Source organism: Pyxicephalus adspersus, chromosome 9 (assembly GCF_032062135.1).
Source record: "Pyxicephalus adspersus chromosome 9, UCB_Pads_2.0, whole genome shotgun sequence".
Taxonomy (NCBI): Eukaryota; Metazoa; Chordata; class Amphibia; order Anura; family Pyxicephalidae; genus Pyxicephalus; species Pyxicephalus adspersus.
This window is the reverse complement of record NC_092866.1, coordinates 32,729,230-32,744,743: the sequence shown is the minus strand read 5'-3', so window position 1 is coordinate 32,744,743 and position 15,514 is coordinate 32,729,230. Positions and strand designations below refer to the sequence as shown.

At 42.0% G+C, this 15,514-nt stretch overlaps 1 non-coding gene across 1 annotated transcript; it reads right to left on the bottom strand.

Moving 5' to 3' along the window:
• Positions 1-6,193: 6,193 nt before the first annotated feature.
• On the bottom strand, positions 6,194-6,265 carry TRNAQ-UUG (transfer RNA glutamine (anticodon UUG)). Its single transcript has one exon. It is a non-coding gene; the product is annotated as a tRNA-Gln (tRNA).
• Positions 6,266-15,514: the final 9,249 nt, after the last annotated feature.

Here is a 15,514-nt window from a genome sequence, read left to right as displayed (position 1 = left end):
GGATCTGCTTCTAGTTCTAGTTCCTCAAATGGACCCTGACTTCTCCTTCACCCACAGAGACAGACGTCTGGAGAGATATCCCAATAACACACACGCACAGTATGGTCTTAGGAATATTCTCTGACCTTTATTTGACAAGGCGGTCTTTTTATACACATAAGTATACAAGGGGTGGTCGTTATTTACGTACAGCTATTTAAGTTTTGGCCATATATAGTGTTATTTGATACATTGCAAGGCATACATTGCATTCCAAAGAATTTAGAACTGTCATCTGGTTACTGAGTAGACAGAAAAATAAATACAACTCCTTATACAAGTGTATGGCTCACATTAGCTCTAGCTATACAGTCCTGTAACAATACTTATTTAACCCTTCAATAACCATACGTCATTTTAGCATGCACAAGTGAAGCAGGGATTGCCATTACTCCCTGGCATCTAAAGATGACGCTGCCCATGCACATCCCAGCTTTTTTCCTACAACCCAGAGTTATCACGCAGGGACATTGCCTGCCCCTTTGTACAATAATGACCTGCCTGAATATACAAACTTAAAAATTGAACTTTAGTTAATAGTGCTTATAGCTAGGACAGCCATCCCAAGACCTACTGCTACTGCTAGGCCCCTTTAATATTGCTACTTAATTGGCTGATCCTCTGAAATTAATGAATTTGGGTCACTGATGCAAAACAAGTATTCAGATTATTCTCAGTTTAATTACTTTTAGTTACTGAAAGCAAGAGGATCAATAAATGTATTTTTACTTTTCCTGTGATTGGTGCTTCAGCGCCCTGAGCCAATTAGGGCTGTGTTTTTCTTTACAGGGAACATGTTGCAATGAAAAGAGACCTAATCAGTACCCTGCTGCTCCTTCACTGGCCTCTAAAAGGCTTGGGATGATTCCCCTGTAGTGTAGTCTGCAAAAAAGAGTTTCAAATCTTTTGACAGATAAATCAATTCTCCTTTAGGTATTTCAGTTATGTATTTCACCTTGGCAAGCAATGTGTCCAATCTTAAGCTGCGTACACACGTCCAATTTTTATCGTTGGAAATGAACGACGAACGCACGACGAACGACCGATTGGCCAAAAATCATTCTTAAAAAAAGTAACCAACGACGCCGACGAACGAGGATAGTCGTTGGAAATGAACGACCGGACCGGCGGATCCGATTGGATGACGATCGTTCACCATCTATCGTGTGTACGGTCGTTCAGTGATCGTGCATGTTCTGAGCATGCGCGATGAACGAACGTTCGATACTGGCTCTATTGTGTGTATGAGTGTGTGTGTATATATATTTATATATATATAATTATATATATAAATCATATATATAAATATATTTATCTCTCTATATATATATCATCCTGTTCCAGCGCAGTACTTCATCCTGTTTGTTCCAATATAAATATATTTATCTCTCTATATATATATCATCCTGTTCCAGCGCAGTACTTCATCCTGTTTGTTCCAGCGAAGGTCGCCCATCAGTGTGCAGCCTGGAAGAAGCGGACAAGGATGCTGGGGAAGGTACACACAGGGATGCTGGGGAAAGCCTTGATGAGACTCCTGAGCTTTTCAAGAAACCAGACCAGGTAAGTTTTTTCAAAATATTATTATTATTAAATTTATAAAAACACAGGCACAGCTACATATAGTAAAGTATAAAACATATAGTACAGAGTTTTATTGCAGTCCTACAAACATTGTGGTGTACAGACTATGTCATGCGATCCTGCCATTCTACTCTTCCAGTAGTGTTGAAGTACTCCAAGTACTTGGTTCGGTTTTCTTTAGCCAACACAGAAGCATTCTGAGGTACTGCAACCTGTAGATCCACTAGACCAGTGAATTGGTTACTGCTTTCACCCGGTGTGGCTGTAGTTGAATCTTGCTCCATTAGAGGACCAAATGATGCACTGCAATTTTTGCGGCGTAGGAAATTATGTAGCAAGCAGCAAGCATAAACTACCTTGTCAATTTTGTCCATGCGGAGATTGATAGCAGTATGGAATATTCTAAAGCGATTTGCTAGAACTCCAAAAGCATTCTCAACCACCCTCCTAGCACGAGATAACTGGTAATTAAAAATCTTTTTCTGTTTGTCCAAGTTTTTTTGAGGATAGGGTTTTAACAGGTTTTCATGCAATGCAAATGCTTCATCTGCAACAAACACAAAGTTCAGTCCCTCCACAGTTTGGCTGTTTCTAGGTAGGTGCAGTTGCTTGTTCATCAGCTTCCTGTGAAATGGTGTACCTTCCAGAACCCCTCCATCAGAAATGTGCCCATTTCTTCCTATGTCCACTAAAATAAATTCATAACGGGCATTCACTATTGCCATGAGCACGATGCTGAAAAACCCCTTATAATTAGAATAAAACAATCCACTGTCTACCGGTGGGGTAATTCTTACATACTTCCCATTGCTCCTCCACAATTTGGGAAGTTCCATAAATCTTGAAATTCTGAAGCGATGGCCAGCCATTCCTCTGGTGTATCAGGAAACTGAAAGAAGAATATAGGAAGATGTTAATATGCATAATAATATGTTCTATTTTTTTTCTTGCAGAATTCCTCCTGTAGTGAACCTGCAGAGAGCTCACCTGCTGACACAACATCCACTCCTATGAGTTCCAACCAAAAAAGGGGTCAGAAAAGGAAACATCAGGAGCTGGAAAAAAAGGAAGCTTTCAAAAAAGCCATGTCCATATTAAATGAAAAAGAGGATCATTTGGATGGCTTTGGCTTCTATATCGTGTCAAAACTGCTGCAGATGAGGCCAGAACAAGCAGGTGCTGTGGAGATTATCATGATGGATTTGGTGAACAAAGGCATGATGAATCAACTAAACCCACAATACCCTACCTATTTCTACCCCTATCCATACCCGCAGCCTCACTCTTCACCTGTACAAACTTAACGCCACCCTTATGAGTATCATCACTACCCTTTCTCCAGTACACGAAATCAGTACAGTTTTGGCAATGAGAGCCTCCATTTCACTGATTTATAGTGGGGGGCGGGTGTCACAAATGCTATTTAGTTTCATATTGTTGTTAATATTGTTAATTTTGTTTTAATGGTTTTGTTTTATTAAAGGTTATTTATTGTTATTTATACTTTTTACTTAGCACTTTGTTACATTCACTTTGTTAAATAAACTTTATATTTTGGTTATGAAGCAAATGTGTCATTTTGTTTTAATGATTGTATGGGGCCCCTACTTTCATGTACTCATCTTTCAAGCAGTCGATAATTGCTGCACATGTCTCGGGGATGATATGACCCATTGCTTGCGGTGAGATCCCAGTGGAGAACTTCATGTCCTGCAGAGATCTTCCAGTGGCAAGGTATCTCAGGGTGGCGATCAACCTCTGCTCAGGTGTAATGGACTTCCTCATGAAGGTATCTTGTTTTGCAGAAAAGGTCTAACTGCAGAAAGTAATTGCTGGAAACAGACATCTGACATACGAAGATAATTCTTGTAGTCATCTGGGAATGAGTGGCGCAGTTCCCGTAGCAGACCGTCATGTGAAATGTTGTCTCGGTCCAACAACCAATCCTTACACCACATTCGCCGCTTCTTCTCAACGTCCTCCTCTTCAAGCAGACATATCAAAGCAAGAGCTGCTTTCTTCTTCCTTGAGAACACTTTGAAGGGCATATTGCACATAGGGAGAAAGGAACAGTGTGGTGAATGTCATTCATTTGATCCGAAAGTTCGTACACAATATTCACTTCCTGTGGTGCACGTCACTTCCTGTATCGTTCAAACGATCGCATCTATCGTGTGTACAATATCTTTGAACGATCGTGTCGTTATCTGTATGTACAGGATCGGTGCTATACGATCGTTCGAAGATATCGTGCAGGATCGTTCGTCGTTCGTTTACCAACGATAATAATTGGAAGTGTGTACGCAGCTTTACCCAAATGAAGAAATATAAGAGAAGTATTACGAATAATATTTTACCACTGTCAGTATTATATTATCTAAGCAATTGTTATTATATTTATAATACCATATGCAAAACATAGGTAAAATCAATGGATGCATGGCAATGCTCTTCACTAAAGTTAGTAAAAACATGAATTTACGATCAGCGCACAACTTATGAATGGATGATTACATCCAGGTTACATTACAGTGATCCCAATTAGCACCCAACAGGAAGCTTTACTAAATGAGTGTTTTGTTGTTTTGTCAGACAACCAATAATTTGCGCAGATTCTTCATCTGTACATTACTGGATGAAAGAAGCCAACATGGACACAATGAGAAATCTCTCTTTATATATAATCCCCAAAATATAGAGCTTTACAATGTATAGCAAATGTACTCATTTATATTTGTATAATTTATTTTTTGTATTTCATCAATTTCTGCGAGTTTTTGTTATATCACTTTAGTACATTTTAACCCAAATATGTTTCTGCAGTTTATTTTCTGAATTGGTTTGTTGCTTATACAAAGTGCTGTACATAGTGCTTGCTGTGAAAATCAAATTGCATTAATGAAAAAAATAAAAATACATTTCTTCTACTGGCTTTTTGGTTTTGTTTTATACAAAACACCTTTGAGTTTTATTGATGTATGGTGGGACCCCTGTTGTCAATATTAGCTGTAACACCCCAATGGTTTAAATCCACTGAATTACAGAAGCAGGATGATGGGAACACAACAAGATTGATTATAGTGGTAGAGAGGAGACTATATTTACCATTGGGCACAGTATGCCTGGGGTGGGGGGTGGACACAGGGTCCCTGGACACAGTGTTCCTTGTCATTATTAATACTGAAGCATCTCATAAATGTTTTGTTAAATTATTTCACAATATCCTAAGCCAGGTGAGGGTCAGGGCTGGTCCTAGCGAACAATTTTCTTGGCACTAATTCAGAGTACTAATTCTTGTGTGTCTACAGTATGCAACGATGAAGATCTGGCCTTGACTAGAACATTTTCAAGCTGCAAAAAAAAAATGTTATATTTACTTATTGCTGAACTTCAGTCTATTTGATATTCACGAATTTGCAGTATAGCCCCCTTGTCAGATTGTAACAATTTTCATGTCTGCAGACTGTGAACCACTCAGAGTGCAGAAAATGCGCGTTGTAGTGTGTAGCCTTTAATCTCTATGGAACATTTTAAAAATGTTCATATTTCAGGAATCCTTACAAAAGATAAAGATGAATGGTATCATGCCGTGAACTTTGCCCTAGAAATATTCTGGCGCCATAACGTGGGAGGACAATAAGTAAAAGACAGGAAAACTACCCCTGGCCCCTACGGGGATCAAACATGCGACCTTAGTGTTATTATCACCTCGCTCAGAGCGACTAATTGCTTAAGCTACGTACACACTTCCAATTATTATCGTTGGAAAACGAACGACGAACGATCCTGCACGATATCTACGAATTCCAACAACTTTCCTCGTTCGTCGGCGTCGTTGGTTACTTTTTTACGAACGATTTTTTGCCCAATCGATCATTCTCCGTTCGTTTTGAACGATAAAAATTGGAAGTGTGTACGCTCCTTTAGTGTTGTACTTGTAATACACATTTACACATTTATACACATTTTGGGAATTTAATTACTGATTAATGTTCAGTTCAAGAGGTCTAATTGTTTTGTAGTAGAGATGGGTCTTTCTACCACAATAAAGTGCATTCCATTGTAATACAGTTAACTAACAGGTAACACAGAAAATTGGTGTTTGTTTTTTTTTCAACAGAATATATATTTATAGTATAGGTCACTGTATATATATTATATATATTGATATATAATTATACTTATGTTAACGTTGTAGGGATGTGATTGAATCCATGGAGTACTGCTTAGCATTCTGCACTCTGAATCCAGTGATCCGAGTTCAAGACTTCCTGGCGCCTGTAGGGATTTTTTTTACTATTATTCCTTCCTGTATTTAAATGAAATCCTAAAATGAATATTTGTTCTAATATTCTTACTGCGTTCAGACCATCAAGTGGTAGGAACAAAATCAATCCTATTTTTCAATCTGCACTCCAGTTTACCAAACTTGTATCTATATGGAAAAAACAGGAATAATAAAACACCACAATCAACGCTTACTCCTTTTAAAGCATACGTTTACTATGAAAAAGTTTTGCTAATATATATTTAGTTCCAATTTTTATGTGTTTGCAAAGCATAAATAATTAGGTCCCACCGAGATTCGAACTCGGATCGCTGGATTCAAAGTCCAGAGTGCTAACCATTACACCATGGAACCAGCACATGTGTTTAACTTTGAAAATGACCATAAAATAAACATGGTTATAATTAAATAAAACTAATTAAAATACTTTAATGGTAGGACCCATGGGTTGTTTTCTATGAATACCTGTACGTTTGCTAAACTGATGATAACGTGAGATTATTTGTTTTGCTTTCTTACAGAGTCCTATTCTGTAGGACAAACTGAGGGTTAAATGATATCTGTCGTGGCAGCACCCACTTCTGGCCTGGATTTCATATTATTTATGTAGGCACTGTGTTTAGGGCCCACAAAATAGTAAAGACCGTTTAGTGCTGATATTGACAACGTTCTCTTTTTAAACGTATTTTAGCAACACAAAACCAATTTTGTAAAAATATTTGAGGATGTTGTTTATGTGTTTTCATTTTTTATCGGTAGGTGGTGCTACAGGCAAAAAATCTGAATGTGCACTAAAAATCCTGTTTAAGAGGTAATCCAATAATAGTAAAACAGTAACACAATTATTGAAATATTAATAAATAATATTACAGCAGCTGTATTCAGGGTTAAAAGAACTTTAAACAGTAGTAAAATTAACTTTAAGTCTTATTGGTTTTCTGTTCTTGTTCTCATGGATTCCAGCTGTTCCTCATTTGGAAAGACTGTCACTCTTTGGAAACCAGATCCTTTTTCCCATCTTTCCTGGTCCTCAGTTGTCCTTCTTTTTAGTCTGATGCAAAGGCCTTTATAAAATGTATTATTTACCTACTGAATGCATTTTATTATATTAAACCTTTTTTTAAAAAAATATGTTTCTTTAAAAAGCTCCTATAATAAAAGTTGTTGAGAAGCTTTTGTGAGTTTTTCTCCTTGTTTTTCACAAATCTAGATAGAGGTACGGCAGGGCAGTGTCATTGGCCTATTTTTCTGGCCCAGAAGGTTGTGGAAGTTTGTTTTTCCTTTGTGTTTTCCCCTCTTTTTCATTTCTTTATACTGTTGAAGTTTTGTTTGCCATTGGAGCTAGGTAGTAGTAGATAGCATCCATCTCCTTCATCACTGTACAGCTGTCTAAAAAGGAAAAGAGGGAAAAATCTTAATCTTTAGATTAGGACACTTCCTGGTGACAACTGTCCAGGATGGACCTTTCCTCACTTAAAGATGTTCTTTACCTTTGTGTTGCATCGTTAGAACAGAACATGAAGGGAAATGACAGGCCCGCTGCATGTGAGACAGCCTTAGGAAGCAGTTAAGGGGGTAAGGAAGCAGTAACCGCATTGCAACCTCACAGCCAGTCGTAATATAGCCTCACATTCCCTGGGGCTTTGTAGAGATGCAGCATCAGTGGCACCTGGTGTGGCATCTGGGATGAGATTGCACTGTGGCCATGCCAGATGATGCTAGGTAAGGCCTTTTGTGATTCAGGGGGCACTGATAGTTGGGGGAAGAACCGAGATCTAGTTCTGCCCATGACTGGGAGTATTGCTGTCCTGGCGGAATTTACAGGTCTTGTCAACCACTCAGCTGTTTAACTCCACTCATTGTAACAGCAGAAGTCCCTCTAATTGCTATAATAAGGCCTCAGATGTCAAGCTGCCAAGGGAACCACACATATGTAAAAAAAAAAGTTTCCCTCTAGGTTTGAGATGCCAGATGATAAAGTTGAATGTTTTCTTCTTGCTATAGATGGAGTTTTCATTGACACATGTGTGAGAACAATCAAATGTGGCTATTGTTCCAAAGTTAAAACCTTGTGCATGAGCTTATAACAGCAAAATGATTAGCATAAATGAAAAGAAACAACCAAGGATGGGGGTTTCTACCTTTCAAACCAACCAATAAAATGAACACATTTAGCACAGTATAGAAACAGTTAACATTTTTTAGGAACTTATTTCCATGAATATTACCTAATTAGGGATTTTGTCTAGTGTCAATAAACAATTGTTATTATCATTCTTAACTATAAAGAAGATTTACAATGTTTGTAAGTCTGGTAGAATAATGGCCTTCTGGTCACAAACTTGGTGTGTATTGAGAGGTGGTGGTGTATGGCCTGTGGTGTCGGAAGCAATAGGAAGGTAGACATGAATGCCAACCCTCAATCTTACAATACTTGAAAACTGAGGCAAAGACAATGGTACGTATCAGTGTGGCAGTACTGAGGGTTTTCATCTGCAGTTTGTTGGTCACCCAGAAGCAGCAGAAATGTAAAGTAAATTGCTAGCTGGCACAATGGCAGGCATGACACTGGCGATAAATGCCACCCCTGGACGTTGCGATACCTAGCAGAAAAATTCAACCGAGGTAGGCTTAGCTGACAAGGTGCTTGGTGATAGGCACCCACAGACTCAGCACAGGAGCAGCATGGGTTCACAGGGACATCTTGGTTGGCCAGTGAATCCTTGTGTCAGTCAGTCAGTGACATCTGCAGTGGGGATATGATAAATGTTAGTAACCCACCTTTTGTTCATTTTCAAAAAGGTGAGGCCATTGACATTTTCTGGCAACAGTGGTGATCGGTTGTCCACTACCACTCCACCAGCGGCACCGAAGGTTCTTTCAGACAGAACACTGGATGCCGGGCACGAAAGAAGCTTAATGGCATACTGTGCCAACTGCGGGCAAAATTAAAGCCTGTTGACTCAAAAATTAATGGCATCACTACTGTCAGGACAGGCATCCTCCTCATAACTGCTGTCGTCAACACCACCAGCACCAGCCAGAAAAGAGCCAACGTAATCGTGCACCATGCGCTTCATCCGTTCACGATGGTTATGCCCCTGCACTTCACTTGTTTGAGGTGGCTGTATCAGGCTTCGCCAGGCATCCAGAAAATCTCCCCTGCCTTGGACTAGACGTTTGGATGTGTGCGGCTTGCTGCCACTACTGCTGATGCTGCTGCTGCCTCCACTACAGGCGGATACAGTGGAGGCGGTGTCCGCCTGTGCTCCCTGTGTGGAATGTGGTGCACAAAACTCCTCACACAGCCGGTCGCATAGTATTCTGCTCAGGCGGGTCACCTTTTCTTTCTCTTGCGCCGGGTTGGGTAGAAACTGTGACATTTTGTCTTTGTAGCGGTGATCCAGAAGGGTGGCCAGCCAGTAATCATCCCGGTTTTTGGTGCTGCAAATGCGGGGGTCCCTCCGTAGGCATTGCAACATTTGGACACACATATGAAAGAGGATTTCCCTGGGCTCATCCTCCTCTTGTCCCTCAGTAGGCACCAAAACATCTTCCTCTTCATCAGCCACCTCCTCCTCTTCAAGCTGCAGCAGTTTCTGTTGTTCCATCGCCCGCACAATGCCTGGGGCGTGACAGCACAAATGTGGGTTGGACAGATCCTGTCCAGTAGCCCCAACATGGTCTCCCTCATTATCATCATCATGATATTCATCTTCCTCCTCCTCCTCCTGAAACTCCTGATGCTGGCCAGTGTTCCTTCTTGCTCCACCTGATGATGGCTGCGCGCTATGGAGTGTAATGTCACCCTCATCCTCCTCCCCATTTCTTCGCTCCTCTCCCATCGCCACTTTCCATCAGCCCACACAGGGTATTATCAAGCAGAAAGATGATGGGAATGACATCATTTCAGCCTGACTGCTCCTGACTCACAACATTTGTGGCTTGCTCAAAGGGGGCCATTACCTTGCACAGAGTCTCCATCTGCAGCCACTGCTCACTGTGTGGCTGTACCAAGGGCCCCGCTGCCTCCATGCACCACGCTGACCAAGTAATGGCGGTGAAAGGATCAGCAGGTTTCTTGGCTCTATTCCTCTGTGATCTTTCACCATCCCAGTGTCCCTCAGTGCATCAGAACAGGCGCGCCCGGGAAGAATCACTGACGCCTACCCCCTATGGCCAAGGCCATGATATTGTGCAATTAAAATTGGGGCGCTTGCAACTGGAATACATGGTTTCCCCTCTTTGCAGATAAGACCTGTATCAGGATTTTGTACTTCCCCCATCGACTGCCATTCTGACTTGTCACTACTTGTTGCCAAATCCTGGAGACTTAGCAATATATTGTCAGTAAGAGTAATTTCTGGGACTAGGGAGGGCATTTGAACTATTGCAGCCTCCCTAATAGCAGCCTCCTTTGCTGCCTTATCAGCTAGGGCATTTCCTCTCGCTATGTCAGTCTGAAGACGAGTATGTGCTTTACAGTGGACGATAGCAACTTTGCTTGGCAATTGGATGGCAGCCAAGAGATCATGTACTAGGGTAGAATGTGAGATTTGCTTCCCATCTGCAGCTATGAAGCCTCTTCTCTGCCAGATTACCCCATGATCATGTACAACCCCAAAGGCATTTTTAGAATCAGTGTGTATATTCACATCTCTTCCCCCAAAAAGACAACAATCTCTAGTGAGAGCAATCAGTTCAGCTGCTTGGGCTGACTAAAAAGGTATAGGATTTGATTCTAAAATAACATCAGGGAGTTGAACTACAGCGTATCCCGCATAATAAGTGTTGTCATTAGGGCGGGAACAGGATCCATCCACAAAAATATCAGGAGCCCCTTCAATAGGTGTGGACTGTAAGTCAGGTCTAGGTGAGGTGTGTTCATGTATGAGTTCAGAACACTCGTGAGGAGGAGGCAAATCATCCTGCTCTCACTACATCCAAGTAGGGTATTTAGTATAGCCATTGGACCAAATGTGCGTGCTGAGTATTTAATATGAAGCTGAGGATTAGATAACAACAAAACTTCATATCCACTCAGTTTTTGTGCTGACATATGCTGTGTGTGTATGTTTTTCAGTAGGGTAAAACATTATGTGAGGTATACAGAGTGGTGGGATGACCTAGGGTGATAGGCGTAGCCATCTCAGCGACCATGGCACATGCTGCCAAACTCCTGAGACACGCAGGCATGCCCTGAACCTGTACCGGAACCACTTTTGAGAAAAAAGCAACAGGGCGAAATCTGCCTCCATGTTCCTGCGCCAGGACTCCTGCCATGGTTTTACAATTGTCCCTGGCAAATAAGTGAAACATCACGCCATAATCGGGTAGGCCCAAGCCAGGACTTGAAACCATCACACATTTCAAATGACCAAAAGCTTGCAACATTTCATTAGACCATTAAATAAAATCAGGCATATCAGTTTTAGTGGCTTGTCTCAGAACATTGTCATAGTAGGAACAATCAGCTATCCATTGGCAGCAGTAACCAATCATGCCAAGAAAGGTTAACATGTCTTTCTTGGTTTGTGGGCGGGGCAGACCCAGTACAGCAGTAATTCTGGTCCACCCAAGGATTTATCAAATATTAATCTGTTCCACATACCCGGGCAACATAATCCTTACATGTTTCTCCTACCTTAGGGGAAGGCATTTTTGTCTTATTCTGACCCATGTTTGAAGAAGAGATCGACCAAGACAGAGAACACAGTTATTGTGTGCTGTTAGCGTTCACTTTATCAGTTCTAGTAACCAATAGCTTATGTGTTTTAGAAGTTGCCTCAATTGTTCAAAGTTCCAGGCTCATTACCTATACTCATAGTGTTTTTAACTAAAAATAAACACATTAGGGGTGTCACTAACTAACCCAAGCTCATAACCTGTCCTGGGTTTATAATATTAACTAATTAGAAAAAATAGTCTTTAGAAGAGACTATAATATACTTTATAGGATAGTATGGACTCTGTCTCTGTCTTGGCAGCTCAGGGCAAGGAGCCAAAAATTTTTCAAACAGTGGAATAGCCTCCCCTATGGGCCATCCAACAACTCCTGAATCAATTCCAGCTACATACACATTTACCTTATAGAGCTGTTGTGATTTAGTATACCAACAGGGATACTCTCTAGTGGCAGACCATAAGTGTAAATTATAACCTGATTGCACTACAGCTCTAATAATATCCGTTCCAATATCCCCCTCTCTTTTTTCTAATAATCATCCTACACAACAATTCACACGTAACATCCTACACAACAATTAACATAACATGACATAGGCACCCAACTCGGTGTCACCGAGCTTTCATCTGTCTCGGGTCAACGATCAATAAGACCTAGCCGAGGAGGTGGTGCGTCTTACACCTTGTTGACAAAACTTACACCCGTACACTTGTGTCATACAAACAAATTATCTTATACTTCTACACGATAGAGGAGAGAAAGCAGAGAAAAACAACAGCTGTTATATTCACAAACACTGAGACAGAAACACTGAGACAGACAAAAGTGAAAGTGAATCTGACCATAAGAGACCCCGGGATGCGTGCAACATCACAACTCAAAAATGTGCTATACTGATTCTTCTCCTAAGAATCTCTTGTAGACGTGCACAAATCTACATGTAAGGACTTACACAATTAGTCCTATATTAAGACCTATCTTCCCTAAAGATAGTCCCTATCTTCTCCAAAGATAGTTTGGAGCATGTGCAGGTTGGAGTTCCATCTAGTTACAGTGACACAAATGAGTCTATGCGGTGGCAGCCTCTGTTGGCTCTGGATCTTTCTAGGTGCCACAGCTGCAGTGGGGGATCGGAGGACATGGCTTCAGATGTAGCGAGCCTGTCTCAATAAGTCCAGCAGTCCTGGGTACGTGCGGAGAAACTTCTGCACCACCAGGTTCAGTAAGTGAGTAAAGCAGGGTACATGTGTTTTGGGGCCCATGCGCAGTGCAGCCACAAGGTTGGCCCCATTGTCGCGCACTACGTTGCCTGTTGTGAGCCGGGACGGCATCAGCCAAGCCTCAACCTCTCTGGCAAAGCGGGCAAGAGTTCTGTGGCGGTGTGACTTTTCCCTCCCAAGGACACCAGTTTCATCACTGCCTGGCAACGCGTGTGGTTTAGGGAGCTGTAGTGTCGTGCCCGCTTAACCACAGTGTCCTCCGCTGCTGGCCATCAGGAGGAGTGTCGAAAAGAGAGGGGTTGGCGGTAGAAGTAGAAGGAGGGAGAGGACTGGGGTGGCCCATGCTTTCCCACCACACCCCTCGGCGGGGGTACCAGGTGCTGCAATGCCTCTTGCAGACTACTGCCCACTGAACTATGCAAGGCCACCCAGTGAGCGGTGAAGGACAGGTAGCGTCCCACTCTGTGCCTGGTTGTCTAACTGTCCATGGTGATGTGGATTTGGCTAGTGTTGTGGAAGAGCATTTTACCCTCTTTTTACAGACACATGTGTGAGAACAATCAATGGTAATTATTGTTCTGCTTTATTTATACAATGTAAAGTAGGAGGGACAGAAATGATATGTGACTTTTTAGAAATCCTGAGTGAATAATTTATGACCTTGTTATCCTGGGAATCCCTTCACAATACCCAAGGTGACCATTCTTTGATCTTCAATACACTTTGGACACATGAAAGGGACACAAGATACAGGATGTTCAAGACCCCCCGAAAGCAGATTTCTTGATATATACTTCTGTTAAGAAGTAAATTAGGTGGAGTGAAAAAAGTCTTAAAGTCTTTGAACATCTGATAATACAATGGTCAGTTGGTCACAAGCCTGAACCCAGAGAACCCCCTGGGGCAATGTGTGTAGTCTTTTGTTGGTATGAGTTAAAAAGCCTTGTGTATAATGTATTTTATGATTCCTTCTTCTATAAAATCATAAAAAATCATAAAGTCCACATCGCAAGACACCGAGAATTCCAATGTCCGGCAGAGGTTACCCATTACATGTGCATGTAAACTGGGTACAGCTGTGCGATAGAAGTAGCTGCAGTAGCTGCAAGGCCAATTGTTTGGCTAGACGCGAACTTTACTCGATAGCTCAATTAGTCCTTTGTTGATTGGGCCCATAGCCTGATGCCTTGCGGAGAACTTCGGTAGAGTGGGCTGAAGGGACTGGGAGCTAGGGGAGCTGAAGGGGTTACTGGAGTACCCATCTTGCAGCGACAAACGTCGTCTGACGCCACAAAACCTGCGGGCAGAAGCTAATACTTCATCACCGCTTGACGTCTGGCTGGCACCAAGCTCCTTGGACATAGTAGCAAGGACAGTTAGAGGTGGAGAAGGAGTTAATGTAGGTGGAAGAAAAGAGGATGATGTGGTTGGACCTCCTTCAAGAGAACGGCACAGGTTGCAGATTGCTACGCACCCGTCATCATCTTTGGGCGTGAAAAGGACCACACTAGAGAAGCGCGTGCAACTACTCTGCTGCTCTTTCTCTTTGCTTGCCCTGCGTCTGCTCCAGCTCCACCTTCCCTACGGTCACATCGTTCCTGACTGTTCCCATTTGTGCCCACTCCTCTGTCTCTTCTTTGGAACTCACATGAGGCAGATTGGCGGCCCCTTCCATCCCCAGTCTTTTGCTGCTGCTTCCTTTCCTCTGCGTCTGTTTCGGAACTGCTGCTAGCCCTTACATGCACCGGTGGTTCCCAGGTGACATCACGGACATCATCATCCTCATTTTCATCTAAGCCAACATCTGCAAATGCAGCCACTGATCCAAAACCCTCGCTTAGTAATTGCTGACCACACTCTCCAAGCGTCTCAAAGTCTCCCTCCTGCTCTGAAATTGGCCCTGTCAGATCCTCAGGCTGTTTGTCAAACAACAACAGAGAGTCATCGGGAGGTACAGGCACATTAGCCACGCTAACTCCTCCCTTTGGTCCTGTCATTGCTGTTCTGGCTGCTGCTGCTGCTGCAGAAGGAGAGCCTGCTGCAGAAGAAGAGCCTGCTGTACTTGTGGCCCCTGAGACCCAGTCCACAATACTCTCCACATGACGTGGCTGTATGATTGTAGTTCGCCCTCCTAATAAATCTACCAGCGTACTGGTGTTCCGCACACATCTCAGACTTGTTTGCTGCTTCTGCTGTTCTACAGTAGTGGACTCCCAGAGAGTATGCCCCCTGCTGAATGCGGCAGGTCGCCCAACACCACACCTTCCCCTGCGTCTACCGCTCAACTTTTACTTATTTGGGCAAAAATGCACCTGTACCAAATGGTCTTCTTTGGTAAATAGCAGGAGCTATCAAACAATGAAATATCTGTATTTTTTGAGAGAAATACAGAAATTTTTCTGGCTTTTTTGATTGATTGAAAGTGGGATAAGAATGAAATATCTGTACTTTTTTTTAGAGTAATACAGAAAATTTTCTGGATTTTTTCATAGCAAGTGGGATCAGAATTAAATATCAGTATTTTTTGGAGAGGAATACAGAAATTGTTCTGGCTTTTTTGATAGATAGCAAGCGGGAACAGAATGAAATATCTGTATTTTTTTGAGAGTAATACAGAAATTTTTCTGGCTTTTTGATAGATAGCAAGTGGAATCAGAATGAAATATCTGTATTTTTTTGAGAGTAATACAAAAACTT